The sequence below is a fragment of the Heptranchias perlo genome, unplaced genomic scaffold (assembly GCF_035084215.1).
Source record: "Heptranchias perlo isolate sHepPer1 unplaced genomic scaffold, sHepPer1.hap1 HAP1_SCAFFOLD_63, whole genome shotgun sequence".
Taxonomy (NCBI): domain Eukaryota; kingdom Metazoa; phylum Chordata; class Chondrichthyes; order Hexanchiformes; family Hexanchidae; genus Heptranchias; species Heptranchias perlo.
In genome coordinates, this window is record NW_027139655.1 from 4065515 (window position 1) to 4082748 (window position 17234).

General features: G+C 47.2%; 1 non-coding gene across 1 annotated transcript; it reads right to left on the reverse strand.

The window, feature by feature from the left end:
* Window positions 1-2045: 2045 nt before the first annotated feature.
* Window positions 2046-2118, reverse strand: trnam-cau (transfer RNA methionine (anticodon CAU)). The gene has a single exon. It is a non-coding gene; the product is annotated as a tRNA-Met (tRNA).
* Between the last annotated feature and the right edge of the window lie 15116 nt (window positions 2119-17234).

The following is a 17234-nucleotide window of genomic DNA, read 5'->3' on the forward strand; positions in this document are numbered from 1 at the left end:
TTTTATGCAGTAATATATGTTTTGTAATAAAAAAAAATCGCAGAAACTTTCGAATCAAACGGGTATCGACCCTCCACACGTTATCCATTGCTCCACTGGCCCAGTTTTCAAAAAGCATGCAGCAACTCACACTCCCACAGCGCTGGAGAATGAGCAGTTACCGAGTCAGTCTCGGTCATGCCCACGCGATTCCACGAGTCCGGGCGTGTCAATAGGTGCACGGTGAACAATCACCAAAGAGAGAGACATCAGCTGCTTCCTTTCGATCGCTCAACTTGTAGAGCAGAGGTCTACAGTACAATTAACAGATCAAAGTTTGCTGGTTCGAAGTAATAAGCGTGCTTTTGGAGTAAGTAGCTCTAGGCCATTCTCTTAACTTTACAGGCAGCCTACGGCTTAACATGTTGGCGCTGAGGCACAGGAGACCACTTTTCCTTTGTCAAACCTTAAAGCTTTCTGTGTCTTTCAGAACACGGCTGTTTTGCTCGAGCATTTGCCTCTGCTCACCAGCAGGGAGTGCCTTTGAGCTACAACACCGCAAACCGATTTCAGGCAAAAATGTCTTCGATCAGTCAGACAGACAGGGCTCTCGCTGCTCCCTCAAGCTCGGGGCCGCTGTTCCTTTCCTGAGATCTCATCTACCTTCCGCAGGCTCGGGCTCTTCTCAGCATCATTCATGATTACTGTGGCTTCCCGTTCTGCTGTTGCTCACTTGCTTATGCTCGATACCACCGATTGGAGCAAAGTATTGATTGTCGTCAGGGAGAGGGCCATCCCAAGGCGAGATTTCTCTGCTGATCGTGGAACCGCTTGGAGGCGAGTGCGAAACAACTACTGTGAAGGGCATTGAATAAAGAGGGCAGTAGCAACATGGATACAGAATCGGCTAAGGGTCAGGAAACAGAGCTGTGGTGAACGGTTGTTTTTCGGACTGGAGGGAGGTGGACAGTGGTTTTCCCCAGGGGTCGGTGCTGTGACCACTACTTTCCTTTATATATATTAATGACTTGAATTTGGGTGTACAGGGCACAATTTCCAAATTTGCAGATGACACCAAATTTGTAAGGGTAATGAACAGTGAGGAGGATAGTGATCGAGTTGAAGAGAATATATGCAGACTGGTTGCATGGCAAATGACACTTAACGAAGAAAAATGCGAATTGATGCATTTCGGTAGGAAGAACGAGAAGAGGCAACATAAACTAGAGGGCACAATTCTAACAGTGATACAGGAACAGAGAGATCTGGGGGTATATGTGCAAATATCATTGAAAGTGGCGTGGCAGGTTGAGAAAGCGGTTAAAAAAGCATACGGGATCCTGGGCTTCATAAATAGAGGCAAAGAGTACTAAAGTATGGAAGTCATGATGAACCTTTAGAAAACACTGGTTCAGCCACAACTGGAGTATTGTGTCCACTTCTGGGCGCCGCACTTTAGGAAAGATATGAAGGCATTAAAGAGGGTGCAGAAGAGATTTACTAGAATGATTCCAGGGATGACGGACTTTAGTTACGTGGATAGACTGGAGAAGCTGGAGATTTGATCGAGATTTTCAAAACCATGAAGGGTTTAGAAACAGTATATAGAGAGAAATCGTTCCCATTTGCAGAAGGGTGAAGGACCAGAGGACATAGATTTAAGGTGATTGGCAAAAGCACCAAAGATGAAATCAGGAAAAACGATGGGGCGGGGGAGTGGGACCAGCTGGATTGCTCTTGCATAGAGCTGGTGTGGTCTTGATGGGCCGAATGGCCTCCTTCCGTGCTGTGTTCTTTCCATGATTCAAGTCGAATGCTCGCTGAGCAGGTGAGAGATAGCAAGATAGATTCTTGCATTCTCCACTCACCTTTTGACTTGGGTCAATTGTCCAGAAACAAAAGTGGCGTCAGTTTTCAGCGAGCCCGTTGTCCATGTACTTCTTAAGCTTCACTGCTTGCTACGGTACAGAGAGGTCAAGTGGCAGCAAATCTTTTGGTGTGCTGCAGGAAGAAAAAAATATTGATTTTGGTCTTGAGCAAAGATGGGGAAAAAAAAAGCATAACGATGCCTTCTCTGAGGATTGAACTCAGGACCTTCAGATTATGAGACTGACGCGCTACCTACTGCACTAAGAAGGCACTTGATGTATAAAACTCCAGGCAGCTCTATCAAGTAGGACAGTTTGCAAGGTGTAAAATCATAAACTAATCGGCAGTTTGCAAAAACTCTCCATCCAGGTGGAAATCGAACCAACAATCTTCTGAAATTTGGTCAGACACGTTCCCCATTGCTCGACTGGCCAACGGTGTGTCGAGTAAGTCGGAGCTCACACTCTCACAGCGCTGCGGTATGAGCAGGTACCGAGTCAGTCTCGGTCATGCCCACGCGTCTCGACGAGTCCGGGAGTGTCAAAAGGCACACGGTGAACAATCACCAAAGAGAGGGACCTTTGCTGTTTCCCTTCGAGAGCTCAGCTGGTCGTGTGGAAAACTTGTAGAGATTAAAACTTGAAAGCAAAATCACTCTTAAATCGTTGGTTTAATTCTGTCTCAAAATAACGAACGTGCTTTTGGATTAAGCGGTATTGAGCTCAAGGCCGCTCTCTTAACTTTACAGACTGTTTGCTGCTTAAAATGTTGGCGCTTTTGCTTTCTCAAACCTTGAAGCTGTTTTACTCGAGCATTTGCCTCTGCTCACCAGCAGGGAGTGCCTTTGAGCAACAAAAGACTTCTGTCAGTCTTTCGGACAGGTCTCTCGCTGATCAAAGGAGTGCCTTTGAGCAGCAATGCTTTTTTATTTTCAAAATATACTTTATTTCATAAAATTTAAGGATACATAAAGTTCAGGGTAAAAGTCACAATTTCAATTCAAAACAATACAAAACAGATCGCACACACTATGATCCCATTATTTCAATACAATACACAGTACATGTCTTTAAATACATTCTGTATAATAAAAGGTGGGATGGCTTTACACGATGCTCTTTCCCCATAGAGCCCTTGTATAGGCCGCACCGTGCCTCAGTGCATCCCGCAGCACATTCCCCTGGACCTTGCAGTGTGTCAGTCGGCAACACTCGGTCGTGGACCGCTCCTTCAGCTGGGAGGCCAGAAGGTTTCGGGAGGACCAAAGGGCCTCCTTCACCAAGTTGATGGCCTTCCAGCAGCTGTTGATATCTGTCTCGGTGTCCGTCCCGGGGAACAGCCCATAGAGCACAGCGTCCTGTGTTACCGAGGTGTTGGGGATGAATGGGGACAGAGACCAACGCATCTCTCTCCACTTATTCTGCGTGAAGGACCAGTCCATCAGGAGACAGGCGATGGTCTCATCCCCGTTGCAGCCTTGAAGGCAGCTCGAGGTGGTGCTGAGATTTTGTCCATGTTGGAATGCCCGCACTGGGAGCGCGGATCTCACCACCATCCAGACCACATCCTGGTGCCTGTCGGTCAGTTCCGGCGACGAGATGTTCTGCCAAATGGCATCGACCGTCTGGTCGGGGATCTGCCCGATCGGATTCACCCTCTCCTTTTCCTGCAGGACCCCCAGAACGTTCCTCGTCGACCACTGTCTGATGTCCTTGTGGTCGAAGTGGTTTCTCCTCAGGATCTTCTCCACCTGGGGCAGGTAGGGTGGGGTGGTCGAGCTGGACGGGACGTCCTTCGTCTCCTCGGCTAGCATGGCCAGACGCAGTTTTCTCAATGTTTTGGACAGGTAGAAACTCAGCACGTAGAGACACTTGGTGTTTGTGTACCGGGGCTCTGCACACATTCTGAGGCAGCCACACACAAAGCTGGCCATCAGGATCAGGGCAGCATTGGTGACGCTTCTGCCCCCTTTGTCTGGAGGTTTGTACATGGTGTCCCTGTGGGCGCGTTCTACCTTGGACCTCCAGAAAAAGTGGAAGATAGCTCGGGTGACTGTGGTGACGGAGTTGGGGGAATGGGCCAGACCTGGGCCACGGAGAGCAACACCGCGAGTACCTCACACCTTATCAACAGATTCCTGCCCGTTATTGAGAGAGACAGCGTCCCCCCAACATACCAAGCTTCTGTTTCGCCTTGGCGAACCGCTCCTCCCATTTCTTGGTGGAGGCCTGGGGCCCCATGAACCAGCTCGCAAGTACCATCAGTTAGTCGGACCTGACGGTGAAGGGGACAAAGGATCGGGTCTCCCACCTGCCAGAGAACATGGCCTCACCCTTACTGTAGTTCACTCTGGACACCGAGGCCAGTTCGAAACGATCGCAGATGCCCATCAATCTGTGGACCGACTGCTGATCGGAGCAAAAGGCAGTGACGTCATCCATGTACAGGGCGGCCGTCACCTGAGAGCCTCCGCTGCCTGGGATCGTCATCCCCCTGATACTTGTGTCCTTCCTGACGGACGGGGCAAACGGCTCGATACCACATATGAACAAGACCATGGAGAGAGGACAGCCCTGCCTGACTCCAAATCTGATCAGAAAACTCTCCGACACCCGCCCATTGATTGGGACTGCGCTATGGATGTCCGCGTGGAGCAGTCAGGTCCAATTGGACATTTCCTCCCCAAAGCCCATTTTGGACAGCACGTCCATCATGTATGTGTGGGATATTCTGTCAAAGGCCATCTCCTGGTCCAGGCTGATGAGGCAGGTGTTCACCCCTCTTTCCTACATATAGATGATCGTATCCCTGGGCAGTACAAGGCTATCAGAGTCCTTCCTGCCGAGTACAGTACAGGTCTGATCCGGGTGGATCACCTGCTCTAGAGCGGACTCGAGCCTGTTGGCAATGGCCTTCGACAGAATCTTGTAGTTGACATTTAGCAAGGAAATGGGTCGCCAATTTCTGATTTCCCCCTCTCCCTCTTCTGCTTGTAGATGACAGTGATGATGCCTTTCCTCATGGACTCTGAAATGCTGCCTGCCAGAAGCATACCCCCGTACACATCCAGTAGCTCTTGGCCAGTCCAATCACACAGAGCCGAGTACAACTCAACCGGTAAGCCATCGCTCCCCGGAGTTCTACTCTTCTCCAAAGACCGGACGGCCTTTGTCAGCTTCTCCAAGGTCAATGGCCGATCCAGGCGCTCCTGTTCGCTGTCCTCTAAGACCTCCGTAATAGAGGACAGGAAGGGTTGGGAGGCAGTGGTTTCTCTGGGCTTTGCGTCATACAGACCGGCATATAAAGATTTTCTGATACTCAGTATGTCGGTCTGTCAAGGCGTCACCGAGCCGTCTTCCTCCTTCAGGCTGCTGATCACCAGAGGTCTCTCTGTGCAGCTTCTGGACGAAGAAACGCGAACACTTCTCGCCCTGCTGCACGGAGTGGACTCTGGACCGAAAGGTGATCTTCGAGGCCTCGGAGGTGAAGATCGAGACTTGCTGGCCCTTCAACTCCCTGAGTCCTTTCCCGACATCGATCCCCATCGACTGCAGCTGGAGCAGATCCTGCATGCTTTTCTGGATCTGGGACAATTTCCTCTGTCTCTCTCTCGTCCCTTTAACTGGACGGGTCAAACCGTGAGATCAGAGGGTGAGGCCCCTTTAACTGGACATGTCAAACCGTGAGATCAGAGTGTGAGGCTCATTTAACTGGACGGGTCAAACCGTGAGATCAGAGGGTGAAGCCTCTTTAACTGGACGGGTCACACCGTGAGATCATAGCGTGCGGCCCCTTAAACTGGAGGTGTCACACCGTGAGATCACAGGGTGAAGCCTCTTGAACCGGACGGGTCACACGGTGAGATCTCAGGGTGAGACTGCTTTAACTGGACGAGTCACAACGTCAGATCTCAGGGTGAGGTCCATTAAACTGGACGAGTCACAACGTTAGATCTCAGGGTGAGGCCCCTTTAACTGAATGGGTCACCCCGTGAGATCTCAGGGTGAGACCGCTTGAACTGGATGTGTCACACCGTGAGATCATGAGGTGAAGTCCCTTTAGCTGGATGTGTCACAACGTTAGATCTCAGAATGAGGCCCCTTTAACAGGACGGGTCACACCGTGAGATGACAGGGTGATGCCCCTTTAAATGGACAGGTCACACCGAGCGATATTCGGATAAGGCTCTGTGATTCGAGGTGGTATTTCCTAGCTCGGCTAATTTAAATATGTGAGGTGACGAGAGTGTTGGAGAAATGAAGGCTTGAGATGGCAGAAGCACAGGGTCTCAGCAGCAGTGGGACCAGGACTGTACTTTGTAACTGGTGCAGGGAAACAGCAGTGGGAACGGAAATCACAAAATCACAAGAGACTTCGAGGTCCATGTGTATGGATCATTAAAATATTATGGACAGGGACAGAAAATAATCAATAAAGGATAATGGAATGCTGGCCTTTATATATAGAGGACCAGAATACAATGGGGTAGAAGTTATACTCCAAATATACAAAGCCCTCGTTAGACCACACCTGGAGTACTGTGTTCAGTTGTGGGTACCACACTTTAGGAAGGTCACATTGGCCTTGGGAGTGCAACGCAGATTTACTAGAATGTTACCTGGACACTGAGTGGGGAAATTGGATAGGACCTGTTTTTGGGCGGGAGCAGCACGATCCGCTATTACGCCGCGCCCAATGGGCCCTTCGCAGGCAGGACGAGATTTTCGTCAGCCCTGAGGACTCACCTGCAATCTGTGTTGGCAATCAGCGGTGAACGAGGATTCCATGCAATTCGCACTTTCCACCAGCAGGGGGAAGCTCCTATCTCTTAAAGGCAGGCTGTCTGTTGGAAATCTCTCAAAGGTAGCGAGTACCTGTTATTTGCTGAATATAACAGACTGCTGTCTGCACGGAGTCTGAATGGAGATCAGACTTCGCACATATAAAGCACAGAAGCATGTCCCATCCCTATTTTTAAATACAGATGAGTTAATTTAAAATATTGAATAAAGGTTGCACACCACTAAATCCCACATCCTCCAATCTGCAGGCCAGACCTCACCAATGTGCCGGCCTGAGACTCCGTGCACCAAGGTTCTCTGCTGATGCACCAGAGGCCTTGGTGTAAGAGGTGGACTGAAGGAGGGACATCCCATATCCACAGTGGGCAAGATGTCCTCCATACATACACCCAAAAGGTAGTGGGAGGCAGTCGGGGATGAGGTCAATGCCAGGTGCACAGTATCATGAACATGGATGCAGTACAGGAAGAAATTCAATGCTTTGACATGAGTGGTCAAGATGAGTGAGGTCAACTGTCAAGTAGCGCCTCCTTACAAATACACCACCAGCCGCACCCATTGCTCCACGCACTACACCCCCCATCACCCACATACCAACTAACTCTTTCCTTCAGTACTCAACCCTCTCACCCTTTCACATTATCACCGTTGCAAGCAGCACACCCACAACTCACAGGCCACACACACTGGCAGCTATTCAACAATGATAGGAACATCACCCGCTTTCTTGCAGGAGAAGCTGACACATATCAGGAGACAGCGAGTGGCGGTGGCATTTTGCCCCTCGAGGCTTTTCTGCCACTCGATCAGATCAGGGTGGACCTGTAATCTGACTCCATATACCCGCCTTAGCCCCATATCCCTTAATATCCTTGGTTCACAGGAATCCATCAATCTCAGATTTAGAATTCTCGATTGAGCTAACATCAACTGCCGTTTGCAGAGGAGTATTCCAAACTTCTCCGACCCTTTGTGCGTAGAAGGATTTCTTAATTTGACTCCTGCACGTCCTGGCTCTAAATATTATGCTAACTCCCTGCGTCCTAGCTGAGGTACTAAATGAGTACTTTGCCTGTGTCGTTACCAAGGAAGAAGATGCTGCCAAGTTACAGAAAAAGGGAGGTAGTTGAGATACTGGATAGGCTAAAAATTGATAGAGGAATTACAAGAAAGGCTGGCTGTACTTATATAAATAAGTCACCCGGTCCGGCTGGGATGCATCCAAGATTGCTGAGGGAAGTAAGGGTGGAAATTGCACAGGTTCTGGCCATAATCTTCCAATCATCCTTAGATATGGGGGTGGTGCCCGAGGACCGGAGAATAGCAAATGTTACGCCATTATTCAAAAAAGGGTGTAAGGATAAACCCGGCAACCACTGGCCAGTCAGTTTAAGATCGGTGGTGGGGAAGCTTTTAGAAACGATAATCCGAGACAACATTAATGGTCACTTGGAAAAGTGTGGAGTAATAAAGGAAAGCCAGCACGAATTTGTTAAAGGCAAATCGTGTTTAACTAACTCGACTGAGTTTTTTGATGAGGTAACAGAGGGTTGATGAGGGCAATGCAGTTGATGTGGTGTATATGGGTTTTTAAAAGTTGTTTGATAATGTTTCACATAAAGGCTTGCCAGCAGAATTGAAGCCCAAGGAATTAAAGGTGCAGTGGGAGCATGGATACGAAATTGACTCAGTGACAGTAAACAGAGAGTAGTGGTGAACGGTTGATCTTCAGACTGGAGGAAGTGTTCCCCGGGGGTCGGTGCTGGGACCACTGCTTTTCTTGATACATATCAATGACTTGGAATTGGGTGCACAGTGCACAATTTCAAAATTTGCAGCTGGCTCAAAAATTGGAAGTGCAGCGAACAGTGAGGAGGATAGTGATAGATTTCAAGAGGACATAGACAGGCTGGTGGAATGGGCGGACACGTGGCAGATGAAATTAACGCAGAGAAGTGCGAAGTGATACATTTTGGCAGGAAGAGGAGAAGCAATGTAAACTAAATGGTACAATTCTAAAGGAGATGCAGGAACAGAGAGACCTGGCAGTATATGTGCACAAATCTTTGAAGGTGGCAGGATAGTTTGAGAAATCGGTTAAAAAAGCATGTGGCGTCAAGGGCTTTAAAAATACAGACATGGAGGACAAAAGCAAGGATGTTATGTGGAACCTTTATAAAGCATTGGTTCTACCACAACTGGAGTATTGTGTCCACTTCTGGGCACCAGACTTTAGGAAGGATGTGATGAAGATAGAGAGGGTGCAGAAAAGATTTACTACAATGGTTCCAGGGATGAGGGCCTTCAGTTACGTGGAGAGTCTGAAGAAGCTGAGGTTGTTCTCCTTGGAGCAGAGAAGGTTAAGAGGTGATTTGATAGAAGCGTTCAAAATCGTTTCAGGTGATTGGCAAAATAACAAAAGGCAACATGAGGAAAAACTTTTTTTTACACAGCGAGTTGTTATGATCTGGAATGCGCTGCCTGACAGGGTGGTGGAAGCAGATTCAATCATTGCCTTCAAAAAGGAATTGGATAAATACGTGAAGTGAAAAACTTTGCAGGGCTATGGGGTAAAGCGGGGGATTGGGACTAATTGGATTGCTCTTACAAAGAGCCGGCACGGGCTCGATAGGCCGAATGGCCTCCTCCTGTGCTGTAACCATTCTATTATTCTCTGATTTTGACGTGTAGTCATTGTGGTAATGTTGGAAATGCTGCAGCCAATTTGTACACAGCAAGATCCCGCATACTGCAATGAGATGAATAACCAGAAAATCGGTCTTAGTGATGTTTGGAGAGGGGTAAATATTGCCCAGTTCACCGGGGAGAACTCGCCTGCACTTTTTCGAATCGTGCCGTGGGATCTTTTACATCTACCTGGGAAGGCAGATGGGGCTTCGGTTTAACGTCTCGTCTGCAAGGCGGCATCCACAACAGTGCAGCACTTCCTCGATGCTACCCTTCGACAGTGCAGCGCTCCTTCACTACTGACCCTCCGACAGTGCAGCACTTCCTCAATACTACCCCTTCGACAGTACAGCACTCCTTCACTACTGACCCTCCGACAGTGCAGCACTTCCTCACTACTACCCCTTCGACAGTACAGCACTCCTTCACTACTGACCCTCCGACAGTGCAGCACTTCCTCAATACTGCCCCTTCGACAGTACAGCACTCCGAAACTACTGACCCTCCAACAGTGCAGCACTTCCTCAATACTGCCCCTTCAACAGTGCAGCACTCCCTCAATACTACCCCTTCGACAGTGCAGTGCTCCCTCAGTACTGACAATCTGACAGTGCAGTGTTGCCTCAGTACTGCCGCACCGACAGTTCAGCACTCCCTCAGTACTGCCCCTCCGACAGTGCAGCACAACCTCAATACTGCCTCTTCGACAGTACAGCGCTCCCACCGTACTGGTCCTCCGACAGTACAGTGCTCCCTCAGCACTGACCCTCTGACAGTGCAGCGTTGCCGAAGTACTGCCCCTCCGGCAGTGCAGCACTCCCTCACTACTGACTCTATGATAGTGTAGCACTCCTGCAGTACTGCCCCTCTGACAGTGCAGCACTCCGTCCATACAGCCCTTCCGGCAATGCAGCCCTCCCTTAGTACTGACCCTGCGACAGTGCAACACTCACTCAGTACTGACCCTCCGACAGCACTGAGCTCCCTCAGTACTGATCGTCCATCAGTAGTGTGTTCCCTCAGTCCAGCACTCCATCAGTACTGCCCCTCCGACAGTGCAGCACTCCCTCAGTACTTACCCTCCAACAGTACAGTGCTCCCTCAGAATGGCACTGTGGTGTCTGCCCGGATTATGTGTTCAAGTCTCTGGAGTTGGACTTGAATTCACAACCTTCTAAATCAGAGGCGAGACTGCGACCACTGAGCCACGTCGGACACCTGAAATGGGGAGAGGCAGATGGAGGAGCTCAGGTTGTGCTTTCTGGAACGTGGATATGGCTGTAGGCACGGCCGTCAAAATTGCGGCAAATGGACTGCGGATGCACAAGCGACCACAGGTGGAGGAGCAGAGTGTTTGGGAAGGGGTGTCGGACTGGAGGAGGTAACAGAGATAGGGAAGGGTGAGGCCCTGATAGATTTAAATGTAAGAAGGAACAAAAATATACTACAGGCTTTGGAGGTTGGAATCCAATGCAGGTTAGTAAGGGCTTTGATGATTGGTTAGCCGCTCACCAATCAAAAAGCAAGGGGTAGGGATGGAATCTGTGGCAAGGATGTGGAGATTTTGGGGCCAAAGTTCATGACTTCCCAATTTTTACCTGCAGGAAATTGTGGCTCATCTAAAACAGAAAGTGGGTCTGACAACGCAAAGATATTGGAAGGGTCAAGAGAGGCGGTGGTTTTGTCAGCGTCCATCTGAAAGCTGGTCCATGTCTGTGGATTGTATCACCAAAGGGCAGCATGTCGACGAGGAAGAGGAGGAAGCCACGGATTGAACCTTTAGAAACATCAGAGAAAACGATGATAGGGTGGGAAGAGAAGCTTCTTCTGGCTCTGATCAGATAGGTGAATGGGACCAAGCGAGGGTAGTCCCAGCAAAAGACGCCAATGGCCAATGAATGAGGAGGTGACCGGTGGGTTGTGTGTAGGTTTGAAGATGTGCAGTAGTGGGCCATGGGGGGTTTTAAACCCAAGGATGAGTAATTTAAATTTAAGGGATATGGAACTGGGAGCCAGTGAGGGTGAGTGAGGCCGAGCAGGACCTGGTGCTTTTTGGACACGGACAACAGAGTTTTTGACGAGCTCACGTTTATGGAAGGTGGATGTTGGGTGTCCGGCCAGGAGTGCATTGGAGGAATGGAGTCTGGAGGGGACAGAGGCATTGATGAGGGTTTCAATGGCAATGGGCTGAGTAAGGAATGGAGGCGGGTGAGGGAATCACAGGGCCTTTGTGATGGACGTCAAATTGGGTCATGAGATGAGCTCGGTGTTACACGGGACCAATTTTACTGGAGCCGTTAACCAATGTGGAATAAACGGGTAAACATCTGCAGTAAAATAGCGGAGAGAGGAATGTCAAAGGGACACGTTCAGTCTCCGTCCCCTAATATCACCCACAGTCATTTCTAGGCTGCAATCCTCAACCTGCCCTTTAACTGTCCTCGTATCAGAGACTCGCAATTCATATTTTAACCGGGAAACAGCAGGAACAGAGTGAAACGGGTCTGCTTGTGTCCCTGGATTCAGTCTGCACTGCGGAGAATCGGTAACATTTATAAATGAATCACCAGGAGTGAACATGGTCAATACAATTATATAAAAACTGTAAATGGACCCGTTCATTATTATTGGATCAGTCCTGCATGAGAACAGATTTAAACTTTATTCCTGAGAGAGATTTGATTAAGATAATAAGCTGGGCTTTGAGATCTTTGTCTTTTATTCACCACATTATTTACATCGGAGTCAAAGCTGCTGATATAATGTGTTTGTTAAACTGACTGTAACTAATAGCAATGATCAGGAGTATAACCGTGTCAGTGGAGACGTATCCCCTGTATAAATCAGGGCTTGTTGGAATGGATCAGCTCAGAGTGCCTGCCGAAGCTGTGGTTTCCCGGCCAACAGAAGTCAGTGCTTCTCACAGAAATGGAATATCCAGTAATAATTCGGATAGAACGTATTTATTATCCTGTTCTTGCAGCCATTGCTGTTCCGGGTAAGCCGTTATCTCAGCTGTTAAAGGTATAAATCGGTGTTAACTCTGCTGCTGTACTTGGCAACTTGTTTTTTGTCCCTACATATTTTACACAGTCATTTGTTCTGTTGTAATGGTTGAATTATAGAATGTGTTAAGTCTCTGCTCTTTCGGTATTGAAGCGCTGCATTAAATCTGTCATGAATTTGTCTATCCAACCCTGGCAATGTTACTGCATTATTCTCTGTACTGAATGTATTGGGCTAAGAGTTGGTATCAGACCATCAGGAGATGATAACAGTTTCTTGTTGTGGAACTATCCTGTCCTGGAATATGTTTTCATCAATGTGTTTGCAGTGATTGATAATGAGACAGCTCACGGTCTCAGTGTTACAAGGAGGCAGTGCAGTGTCCTCCCTCCCCAATAACATGCTTCAGTTTAACTGGGATTTCAATGTATTTATTGGTGATCACTGTTATGAAATATTATTTCATTATGTGTGTATCTGACGCCGCCTCAGATGTCTGGTTACTGAACTGAGTTTGCTGCTGACTCTTTCACATCTCCTTCTCTGCTTCACTGTGGATGAATTCACTGACTGTCACTGGACTTCACTGTGAAATGAAATGTTTTGATGTTTTGTGGTCTCAATTTGCACTGTCCCTGTTGGAATCAGCAGCCCTTCTATGTACCTGTAGGTTATAAGTGTGATGTTGGCGTTTTGATAATTGAACAGTCCCGCCATCTATCCCTGTACCCTATAATTACTGGAGAAGGAATCTCAATTATTGTGAGATCTGCCTGGGAGAGGGATTCGATTCTGTTTATTCCATGATTTGTAGATGAAGAGAACAGTGTTGGTGGACAGGTGGAGAATTGGATGATCTGTAGAAACATTAAACTATGCCACAGAGGCTTCACTATTTAACAAACTAACACTGATAATAGGATCGGTGGAACACGGGGCTGGTGAACAGAATGCAGGCACAGGATGATAGGATTTAATCGGATATGAAAATGGACTTGAGAAAGAGAGTGAAGTGAGTGATAGAGAGGGAGACTGAGAGCGAAAGCGAGAGGCTGTGGTGTAAATAATTCATCAGAATGAACTGCTGAAACTTCCAGTACAATTAAACAGAGAAAAAATGACTTGAATATGTTATTATGATGTGGTCAGTTTGGGTGAGTTTTTATTGTGGGACTCGCTCCTCATGTTTCTATCCCTGTCAGGTCCTCAGTCTGTTTTTGTGAATGTTCTTTGTTTTCCAACTTAACACTAAACATAATTAAAATTTGCTGAAAAAAATATAATCAGAAATGTCTTGATCGTAATGAATTGTTCAGATACAGTACGTTGAAGTTAGGTGAATTCAATAAACAACGAGGTTGATTTAATTAATACTTTTAAATTTAATTTCAAGTGAATTACAAAGTAAATTTATTGTACACATTGTATAACTCCACAGGTTCCCTGATATCAATAACCACAGAAATGAACTATTGAATGTAATAGTTGGATTGTGTTAGTGGGACCTATAGATTAGATTTCGTCTAACATTCTGCTGCAGTCTCTCCTCATGCATCCCAGCCTCTCCTCTCACTGCATTGAATCCTCTGTCTCCTCATCCGTTGCTTCAATTTGTTCGCTTTCCCAAACCATCTGCTCCTGACTCCCGTTCAGCTCCTACATGTCCTTTTACTTGTCTCCCTCCCAATCTCACTCACTGGCTCGGGCTCCAACTGCCTTTCCCATTTAGTGCCAGCCGCTGTCGGCTCACTTAACCCAGAGCAAGAAACCAACTGTACCTCCCCCTGTACCCTCACATTCCCCACCCTTCCCCCTTTTTCCCATCAGTCTGAAACCCAAATCCGGCTTTAATCAGCTGGATTCCGGGTGTGCAAAACCCCTTCTCCATTCCCCACCGGCACTGTGCCCTCACCCAGCCCTTCCAGTGGATCCGGTGCTCACTTTATTCACTTTCTGTATCCATCTCTTAATTCATTACTGATCATTGTGTTTAAAAACATCCCTTTGACCGAAAGTGCTGCCCAGGTCAATCAATCACTTTCCACCGTTTGATGCAGCAACAAAGCTGGAAATTTCACCTCAGATCCTCTCAAAGTGCTGCTTTCACTCCAGGTCAGATCAATAATTTCTCTGCTTCCTTTTCTCTCTCTTACAGTTAACTTGGTGGCGATTGTGATCCTGTCCCGAGGAAAGTGCGGTCTCTCCAAATGTATCAGTAACTACCTGGTGGGAATGGCAGTGGCCGATCTTCTGGTCGTTATCACTGATCCGATATTGAGTCAGATTACTTCGATTTATTTCACAATGTCATTCCTGGACATCACTCCCGTGTGTAGTTTTATTATAGTCTTGAGTTTTGTAACCACGAATGTTTCTGTCTGGTTCACGGTCGCTTTCACCTTTGATCGATTTGTGGCCATTTGTTGTGAGAAGCTGAAAGCTAAATATTGCACCGAGAGAACGGCGTCTGTGGTTCTGGGAACAGTGAGTGTGCTGGGCTGTTTGGTGAATGTCCCCTGGTACTTTACCAATGAACCTTTATATATAATTGATAATGCTCCCTGGTTTTGTGTGAGTAAACTGAGCTTCCGTACTTCCCCCGCATGGGCCGCATTTGACATGTTTCACCTCATTTTAACCCCTTGTCTCCCGTTCTGTTTGATTTTTCTGCTCAATGTTCTGACGATCAGGCGTATTTTAATGTCCAGTCGAGTCCGCAGGGGACTCCGGGGCCGCAGCAATGGAGAGAATCGGAGTGATCCAGAGATGGAGAACCGAAAGAAGTCCATCATTTTGCTCTTCAGTATCTCGGGTAGTTTTATACTGTTGTGGCTGACATATGTTGTATTTTTCATTTATGTGCGAATTGCAGACATTCGGTCTTATTACTCCTTCACTGACCCTGGTTATATCTCAGAACAGACATCAAAGATGCTGCGGCTTCTCAGTTCCTGCACAAACACGTGTATTTATGTCCTGACCCAGACTAAATTCAGAGAGGAGCTGAAGAACGCGGTGAAATACCCATTCAATCAAATTGTTAATTTAGTGAAATCATCGAAAGCGCTGAATGGTTTCAAGCACTAGAACTAAATCCCATTTCATACTCCATCCCCTACACTTCCCGGGGGATGGAAAGTACATTTTATATTAGCAGCACAGAGCCCTGAAATGATCTTAAATCTGATTCTGAGATTATATTTTATTGATAATCTCACCTATTGAGGCGGGATTTGCTTTGCAGACAACACGTGAATTGTTGTTCAAAACGACGGCACCAAAGAGCTCAGCTGGACTTTAATTAACTGACCGCAAGACAAAATGGGCAAAGCTGGAAATCAAAGTCACTTCTGTGGACCTGATCAGGATGTGTGTCCTTCACATAAATGGTGAGAGAGATGGAGAGGGGAAGGGAGAGAGGGAGAGAGAGAGGGGAGACAGAGAGAGGGACAGAGAGAGAGAGGGGAGGGGGAGAACGGGAGACAGAGAGAGAGTGAGAAAGAAGGAGTGAGGGAGCGAGAAAGAGGGAGAGAAAGGGAGAGGCAATTAGAGAGAGACAGAGACAGAGAGAGGGAGACAGAGAGAATGAGAGAGGGAGAGTCAGAGACAAAGAGAGATTTGGAGAGAGACAGAGAAAGAGAGACAGAGAAAGAGAGACAAAGGGGAAGAGAGAGGGAAAGGGCGAGAGAGGGTGGGAGAGAGAGATGGAGAGAAAGAAGGAGAGGCAGAGAGACAGAGAGGGAGATATAGAGTGAGGGAAGCGAGGGAAAGAGAAAGACAGAGAGAGAGAGACAGAGAGAGTGGCACATAGATGGACCGAGAGAGAGACAGAGAGAGAGACCAGGAGAAAGACAAAGAGAGAGGCAGGGAGAGAGAGACACAGAAAGAATGAGAGACAGAGAGGGCAGAGAAAGGGAAATAAACAGATAGATAGAGAGGCAGAGGGAGAGAGACGAGAGACAGAGAGAAGGATAAACAGAGAGAGAACACAAGGACAACATAAATGTACCAATTAGAAAAGTGCAGAAATAAAGTGAGGCAGAGACAGAGTTATTCAGAGACGGAGAGAAATAAAGAGTAAGTTATTAAGACAAGAGAGAAAAATAAAGAGAGAAAGAAAGTATATATATATACATATATATATATATTTATACTTTCTTTCTCTATATATAATGAGAGAGAGACACTGCCAAATAATTACAAAGGAGAGGAGAGGTTAATAGACAGAAGAAATCAATTCAAAATAACTAGAGACTGAGCAAGATTCAGAGCAAGAGAGTGTCAGACATAAAACGACAAAGAGAAAGAGAAAAAGAGGAACAGAAAGCAGGGAGAAAATGGAAAACAGGAGAGATGGGGAGAAATACAAATATTAAAACAGAGACTGAGAGAGATGGAATGAAATACAGAAACAGATGAAAAGAAGAGTTCGAGAATTCAAATCGAAACAGAGAGAAAGAAGTAGGCAGAAGCAGTGCTGGAGAGAGTGAGAAGCAAACAGAATGATATAAAGACAGATGGAAAGGGAAGGAGGAAGAGACAGATAGAAAGAAGGAAAACGGAAAAGTAGATCCACAGAGAGAAACAAAGAGAGAGGTGATGCCGGGAGGCTGCACAACAAAGTCACTCAGCCTTGTGTACCTGACCCTGACCATTACTTACTGCAGGAGTTTCCCAGCTGCTCTGTGTCGTAAAAAAATCATCTGATAAACGAAAGCCTGAGATTAAATCGGCTTCAGCATGTCTGAAGGAAAAGGACGATTAAAAGGAGAAAGGGCTGTTAGAAGGACTGTTAATGACACGTTGTGAAAGACCACACAGCAGATGATAGATCACCAGAGCAATAATAACGATTCCAGAAGGGCTGGAGATGGTTTGAACTCCTGCCGG